Below are 8270 nucleotides of genomic sequence, written 5' to 3'. Positions count from 1 at the left end.
GCTGCCACTGGGACGAACACGGGCACCCTCCCAGGCAGAGGAGTGCCCATAACTGCTCTCGACCCCCCTGGCGTCATCCGCGCACACACAGGAAAGGCACCTGCGGCGGGGCTTGGGGACGCCGGGGACGGGAACAGCGCCGCTCGCCGCCGCGGGCGCCTGAGGCTCAACCCGGAGCGCTGCAGGGGCCCCGCGAGGGGCGGGCGAGGCGCGTTCCCGCAGCAACAGCGAGACCACCCGCCGCGGAGAGGGGCCGAGCGGGCACACAGAGCCAGGACAGGCGAACGAGGGACGGCCACTCGGCCGGAGGGCCGGATCCGCACCCCTGCCCATCCCCGCACCCGCCAAGCAGGTGGGGAAAGAGGCGAGGGGCGGGCAGAGCGCGGGGAGCGGTCCCGTTCCCCATCAACGTCGGTCCCGAGTCTGGCGCGGCTCAGGCCCGGCCAGGGACAGCACAGCACCACCGCATCCATCACGTGGAGGGGTGTGTTCCGTTATGACATACTCATTTCTTACGGTTTTGAATACTGTTTTCCTTTGGGCATCTCTAGATTTTTCCCTTGAAGGCCTATATTATGTGGAGGATTTGAACAGTCCAATGCTCATAAGATGCGAAAGCAACTAGATAACTCTTATGGACTATGCAATATCATCTTGATGGTAAATTTCAAATTCCATTTTCAAATAACTGTGACTTAAAAGTTCTTGTCCTTTTGCAAATGATCTTTAGTACTTTAAATTTCTTTAACAGTTGTGCCTATAATGCTTATTGACCTGGAATAAATTCTTATATGGAGTTTTTCCTTCTAATTGTATGAAGTTCCATATTATAATGTAGCTCCACCAAAAAGGCAGCACCATAAAATTCATTCTAATGTTGGTAAATTATGTTTGATTTTCTGTAAAGAAAACTTACACCTACTCATTGAATTTTAAAGGATATTGTGGAAGAATGGCATCCTATTACTGTAAATACTCAACTTCAAACACTTGTTCCCTCTTTCATATTACCAATACATCCTATATATAACTCTTTATAATATTCAGGTATGTTAGAAATTAAAACAAAACAACTCCATTTAATAGCATATTACAGTTTATAGAGTTCTATAAATTAACTTATTTAATTTTCATTACAAACTTAATGAGTAGGAAGTGCTTCATTCCATCTTATATGGTACAATCAAGATGTGACTTTGGGAACAATTAGGAAATAATTACACAAGGTCCTCATGTTTATGTGACAAAATGAGTTGTGGAGTCATGATTTTCAGATACTTTTCATTTCTTTCCTCTAGGTAATGTTGACTTCACTCCCATTATGGTATGACTTTGTCTAACACTAGGTTTTGCTCAGTTCTGATTTTTCGGGGAGTCAATGCTAGGAATTATCCAGCAGTGTTGAAAAAAAGCCTTTGCCATTTATTGTCTTTGTTGCTCTCAGTTTCTCTTCAGTTGCTTACTTGACTTTTGTTCTGAGACATTATACAGTTGAAGAAATGAAAATAATAAATCAAGGAAAACAGAAATGTAAAATTCAGGATTTATTTTAATCCACTAACTGAAGATAGGGTCAACATTCGTCAGGGTTCTCTAGGAAAACAGAATCAACAAGGGATATCTGTCAATAGTAAGAGATTTATGAGTCTCTCCTACAGGCGTGGGGAAGCACAAGTCCAGGTCCTGCAGGTAAACTGCAACCAGAAACCCCAATGAAAGTCCAACGAAGATTTTTGAAGAGTTCTGGGAGATGTTGGCTGTTCAAAGACTAGCTAGGAAATTCTCTCTCAATGCTGGAATCACTTCCCCTTTTAAGGGATTCAACTGATTGGGTTAAGTGTCATTCATTGCTGATGGTAATCTCCCTGATTGATGTAATTACAACCAGCTATCTATGCTTTACCACTGCAGTGAACTCAATGGTGACTAAAGTCCATAAATGCCCTTGTAATTACAGTTAGCCCAGTGCTTCCTTGACCAAACATCTGGGCAAGTTGATACAATAGCTGTAACAATCACAGGGTCTAACTGTCATATTGTTTTGTTCTGGAGCATAATATCTTTATTATTTTGAAAATATGAAAAAACAAGTATATATGTAGTAACTAACAGCTGTGAATACTGAGTTCTTTCTTCTTTGAAATTATTCTCATAGTAGAGATGTCTGTAAATGATATTACTAGGTCAAATGGTAAAAGTGATTTTTTATAGCTCTATTCAAATATCTTTCACAAAGGTTTATTGCAAATTATATTTCCATAATCAAATTATCCAAATGACTCACTAGCATTGAATATTGTTACATATAAAGAAAAAAATGCCATTTCACTGATCTATTAAATAAGAAAAATCTGTTAATTATAAAACCTCATAACTCCATAGGATAGTTAATGCCTACTTTTTTGCCAAACTCCTAACAACAACTACACTGATCTTTGAAATTTCAAGTCCCCTTAGTAGCTCTACTTGATATCTTTCTGTGTGGTTCCCACATTTTTCTTTTTGTTTGTTGGTTATTTTTTTTTAAGATTTATTAATTTATTTATTTCTCCTCTCTCCCCTCCCCACTACTGTCTGCTTTCTGTGTCCATCCACTGTGTTCTTCTGTATCTGTTTGTATTCTCATTAGGCGGCTCCAGGAACCAGTTCTGTGACCTTACGAAGTGGGAGAGAGGCGATCATTCTCTTGTACCACCTCAGGTCCCTGATCTGTTGCATCTCTTATCTCTCCTTTGTGTCTCCTTTTGTTTTGTCATCTTGGTGCGCCAACTCTCCACATGGACCAACATTCCAGCGGAAAGCAGCCCTCCTGCATGGGGCAGCATTTCTGCATGGGGCAGTACTCTGCACAGGCCAGCACTCGGCGTGGACCAGCTCACCCTCACCGGGAGGCCCTGGGCATCAAACCCTGAACGTCCTATATGGTAGACAGGGGCCCAATTGCCTGAGCCACATCAGCTTCCCTCATTGGTTTTATAGTAAAATCTAGTCCACTTAGTATGATATGCAGTCCAATTCCTCTTCCAGGAAACAGAAGTCTAATCTCTGGGCATTTCCAAATCCCATATTCTGTATTTCAGTCTTAAAGAACTACTTAATATCCCTCTGCCTTAGACATTTTCATATGTCCATTAATTTTGCATATTCAGCTCTTTTGTTCCTTTGCCATATCCTCACCTTTTCCACCTCTCTTTTGTCAGGTAATTCATGCAGAAAATTATACTCAAACCCTGGGAAATGCCTGGCACAAATCAAAGAGCATAAAGTTTTTCAGCATTTATTTTAAAATTTCAAAGCGACACATTTACCAATGTTGATCATCTGATAAAAGAACTTAAATATAGAATTAAAATTTCCTTTTTACTTTATTCTCCCTATGAAAGGTCTCTCTAGCAATCACTTGCATCCTTTATATTACTACTCTATATTCAGTTGATTGTGAGGAAAATAATGGATGACCTCTTGTTCTTTTTAAGTTGATTGTGTGTTGCTTGGGACTCAGAATCATTGATCGATTTTCAGCAGGAATACAGGAAAGGAGAGGATGAGCACAATTTCCTTCAGAGTTGGTTCTGCACAATGTGGCTTCCTTACTGAATTAGAAGTGAATTCTCTTATTATCACCTTTATGTATAACAGCATACTCTAAAAGATGATACAGTGGACTTCTACTGCTTAAATTTTTCATTCCCCTGTACCAGAGTAGATGAGGGAATATTGTCTGCAGGGTGTCTCAATTAGTTGAAACATGATATGATAATCAGGAAATTGCACCTAATTTATGGATTATCAAACTGTTACTAATTTATGGGTAAAATTTTGAATCACATAGATTGCAAATAATGCTTAATTATCTTACGTAGAATTTGTTACCTAGAATTTATCTATCATCTTACCTAGAATTTGTTTTAGGGCACACAAAGGACTTAATGATAAATTATTATAAACTATATGTTATAAAAATGTTGTACTGATGGTAATTGTGAACTTAGTGATTCCACAGGTATTTTTTCAAGAAATAAAATTGAATAAATTTCACTATTATGTACATATCAGACAAACTGAAAACAAAAGGAAACAACTATGCAATTCTACCTTAGAAACACTTTGTTTAGAATGGTTATATATTTCACTTTTAAACTGAAAGGAAATAGTAGGGATAGTTGTACCAGGCATTCCTTATAGACACTTTTTTATTATCCTCTGTATTACTGACTTTTTTATTGAATTCATTTAATATACTTTCTAAGTTAAACACTGTCAAATTCATTTTTGGTATGTGCCATATTACTTCTAAAGGACATATTAAGTATTCATAAATGCATATTCTTATAATCCTGCTATATTGTTTGTTTTTTCAAGATGGTAATTGGGAAAGACATTTTTAAAAACCTATCTTTAGAAATGTTAATCTTGAAAATATTCTTCCTCTAAATTTTAGACTAATTTAATCTCATATGTGAATTTGATTTTGTTTCTTTGTTTGTTTCAGCCTATGAATTACAGAACCGCCCAGTTTCTCCTCCTTTTCAAAATGGGTATATGATCAACTCAGATTATGGTGTCTGACAATCAATACCTTTTGAGTATTTTCCTGGGTACATTTTAAGAGGCCATCCAGTCCTCATTTGTCAGCATAGGATCAACAGAATTTGGAATTATCCTTTTCCAAGATATGATAGTAACTTAATAATTTTTCTTGGAAGCAATTCATGTTTTTAGTATGTTAACACATTAAATATTAAAATGAACATATTCAAGAATTCATTAATTGACTCAACAAATATTTATTGAGACTCTTCTGCTAAACCGAGCCTATTTGGTATTTCAGGAACACACCAAATACTAATGAGCTTACAAGAAAACAAGCCCTGGTCCCCAAGGACATTATAAGAGTGTAACATTTTGATAGATTTATGAATTCCAAAAATAGATATTGGATTATGTTTGTAATCTGGTCTGTACCTGGGTGTGACTAAGTTATGATTAGGGCTTTGTTTGGGCCATGTCATTAGGTCATTGAGTCCCCACCTCTTGATGGGTGGGAACTCACAGATAAAAGGCATGGCAAAGGATAGAGTTGAGGGTTTTTTGATGTTGGAGTTCTGATGTTGGAGATTGATGCTGAAGCTTTAAGCTGGAGCCACAGGAAGTAAGCCCACAGAGGAAAGAGAAGCAAGCCCCAGAAGGGAGGAACCCAGGAAGCCTGAACCTTTGCAGATGTTGGCAGCCATCTTGAACCAACATGTGAAAATAGACTGGTGAGGGAAGTAACTTATGCTTTATGGCCTGGTAATTGTAAGCTCCTACCCCAAAAAAATACCCTTTATTAAAAAAAACTAGTTTCTGGTATTTTGCTTCAGCACCCCTTTGGCTGACTAATACAAAGGGTAACAAAATAATAAACACAATATTTTTTGTACTTTCCACTATTTTACTTATTGCTAATTTTATACATTTATGATGCATGTGTATATATATATATGAATAATTAATGTTTTTAAAGTGGTGTTATACTGTACAGTGTTTTACAACTTCTCTTTCTATTTAAAACAATGTGTGCATTTTTAAACACTTTTTTTCATTAAAGTTAATAAATCACAAAGAATGTTACAATAAAAACCATGAGATTCCTATATAACCCATTCCCCATCCCTCCATCCCCATCATTTTTGTAAATTATATTTTTTTGAAGATGTATACATCTCAAAAAATGTAACATTAAAAAACATAAGAGGTTCCCGTATATCGCCCACCTCCCCACTCCATGCCTCCGACACCAACCACCTCCCCCATCATTGTGGCACACTCATCGCACTTGGTGAACACATTTTGGAGCACTGCTGCACCACATGGATAATAGTTTACCCTGTAGTTCACACTCTCCCCCAGTACATTCAGTGGGTTATGGCAGGACATATAAAACACAAATTTTTATATGAAAAACCACATTCGAGGAGAATATGATAATGAATTGCATGTACAAAGAATGACATATACTTGGAATGTGATCAAGGAAATAAATCTTTATGATGGCAGTAGCATTTAACTGTATAAGGGTTACATTAAGTTGAGAGATTAGAAGTCAGAAGAGTGGTTATTAATATTCCCCAGATATTTTCTGTTGTTTTAACTTTTATAATTATCATACATTAATTTATATTTTTAAAATATTTCAGTTTAGTAATGGGCATTGAAGGATTTTTCATACTTGGAGGTAGGGAACATTCTAAGTAGAAGAACAGTGCTAAAGCTGCTCATGTAGATACCATAAAATAGGTTGGCTTTTAACAATGGGAAATTAGTAGTTTACAAGCTTACAGTTTCAAGGCTGAGAAAAATGTCCAAATCAAGGCATCCTCAGGCAATGCATCTAGCTACCACCGATCCTGGACTCCTCTGCCACAAGGCAAGGTCCATCGCTGTATCTGTGGGTGTCTCCCTTCTCTTCAGGGTTTCATTGCTTTCAGCTTCTTGCTTCCATGGCTTACTTCTCTCGATCTGAATTCCATTCTCTTCTAAAGGACTCCAGTAAGAGGATTAAGACCCACCCTGAATGAGGAGCATCACATTTAAATTAAGATCCTACTCAACAAGAGATCCTACTTATAATGGGTCCATACCCACAGGAAAGGATTACCTTTAAGAACATACTTTTCTGGGGTCCATAAAGCTTCAGACCATCGCACATATAAGCAAAGACATTTAGGAATACTTTTAGGAAAAAATTTTAAAAGTAGTCTAGCTTAATAGTGCATGATGGTGGGGTTTCTTAGGAGATGTTGGAAATGAAGTTAATGGAGAATGGTGAGAGAGGGAGACCTGGACTTTTGAATGTTCTAATTCTAAGGAGGGATCACTACCTTAAAAATTCTGTGTGCTACCTAATTTTCATGAGTTATTATAAATTTTTGCAATATCAAGGTAAAATAAATAGATCAAGTATTTTGTTTATGAAGAATGCAAATGAAAGAAGTTACTTTAAAACTAATATTCTTTTATTTATTTGTTTGTTTATTTATTTTTCTCCCCACCCCTCCCACCTCAGTTGTATGTTCTCTGTGTCTATTTGCTGTGTCTTCTTTGTCCACCTCTGTTGTTGTCAGCGGCACGGGAATCTGTGTTTCTTTTTGTTGCTTCATCTTGTTGTGTCAGCTCTCTGTGTGTGCAGCACCATTCCTGGGCAGGGTGCACTTTCTTTCGCGCTGGGCAGCTCTCCTTACGTGGTGCACTCCTTGCGCATGGGGCTCCCCTACACGGGGGACACCCCTGTGTGGCAGGGCACTCCTTGCGCGCATCAGCACTGCTCATGGGCCAGCTCCACACGGGTCAGGGAGGCCTGGGGTTTGAACTGCAGACCTCCCATGTGGTAGATGGACGCCCTAACCACTGGACCAAGTCTGCCGCCAAAAACTAATATTCTAACACTAAAAATACAATACCTTTGAAAGAAAAAAATGAAATTGCCAACTCTGTGGATCTTTGAAGTGCTAAATACTTACATCCCATGAGGAAAAAATTTCTAGTGAAGGAATAAGGAAAGGACATCAGTCTTCTTTTTAAAATATTAATTTCACCTCTGTATTTTACCATCTACATCATTAAAACTAAAAAATATTTAGTTGTAATCTTTAATCCTGATAGTAGTATAATACATGATTACATACAATTATAATTTTTTAAAAATTAATTTAATAGCACTTTGTATAGCTGTATCATGTCTCATAATAAACCTTTTTTTAATTCTCCCCCTCACACATCTTGCTTGTTGTCTGCTCTCTATGTCCATTCACTGTGTGTTCTGTGTGTCTGTATTTATTTTATTTCTTTCCACCACACCCTCCCCCCTTTGTGGCTTGCTTGCTGTTTTGCTCTCTGTGTCCATTAGCTGCACGTTCTTCTGTGTTTTTTACTTGTCTCCCTTTCTGTTGGGTCACCTTGCTGAGTCGGCTCTCTGTGGCACTCGCAGGCCCAGCGGCATTCTGCAGAGCTTGCGGGCCAGTGGCTCTCCATGATGTGTGGGCGAGCCTGCCTTCACAAGGCGGCCACAGGATGCAAACCCAGCACCTCCCATACGGTAGACAGGAGCCCAGCTGATTAAGGCACAGCCACTTCCCATAATAAACCTCCACTTAAACTCATGTTTTTATGTGTATAAATTACTTTGCAATTTTAACCTGAAACTTTGAATTCATATTCAGATAGTAGATCCTTGGGTTGAAATATAAAATGGAATAAAAAATTTCATTTCATTTCATTGTATTTGCAAG

At 38.2% G+C, this 8270-nt stretch overlaps 1 long non-coding RNA gene across 1 annotated transcript; it reads left to right on the top strand.

Moving 5' to 3' along the window:
- The first annotated feature begins 265 nt into the window (after positions 1-265).
- On the top strand, positions 266-4767 carry LOC131275930 (uncharacterized). The gene is made up of 3 exons (XR_009183391.1): positions 266-352; positions 552-660; positions 4493-4767. It is a non-coding gene; the product is annotated as an uncharacterized lncRNA (long non-coding RNA).
- Positions 4768-8270: the final 3503 nt, after the last annotated feature.

The sequence above is a fragment of the Dasypus novemcinctus genome, chromosome 25 (assembly GCF_030445035.2).
Source record: "Dasypus novemcinctus isolate mDasNov1 chromosome 25, mDasNov1.1.hap2, whole genome shotgun sequence".
In the NCBI taxonomy this organism is placed as follows: Eukaryota; Metazoa; Chordata; class Mammalia; order Cingulata; family Dasypodidae; genus Dasypus; species Dasypus novemcinctus.
This window is presented reverse-complemented; position numbering and strand designations above follow the sequence as displayed.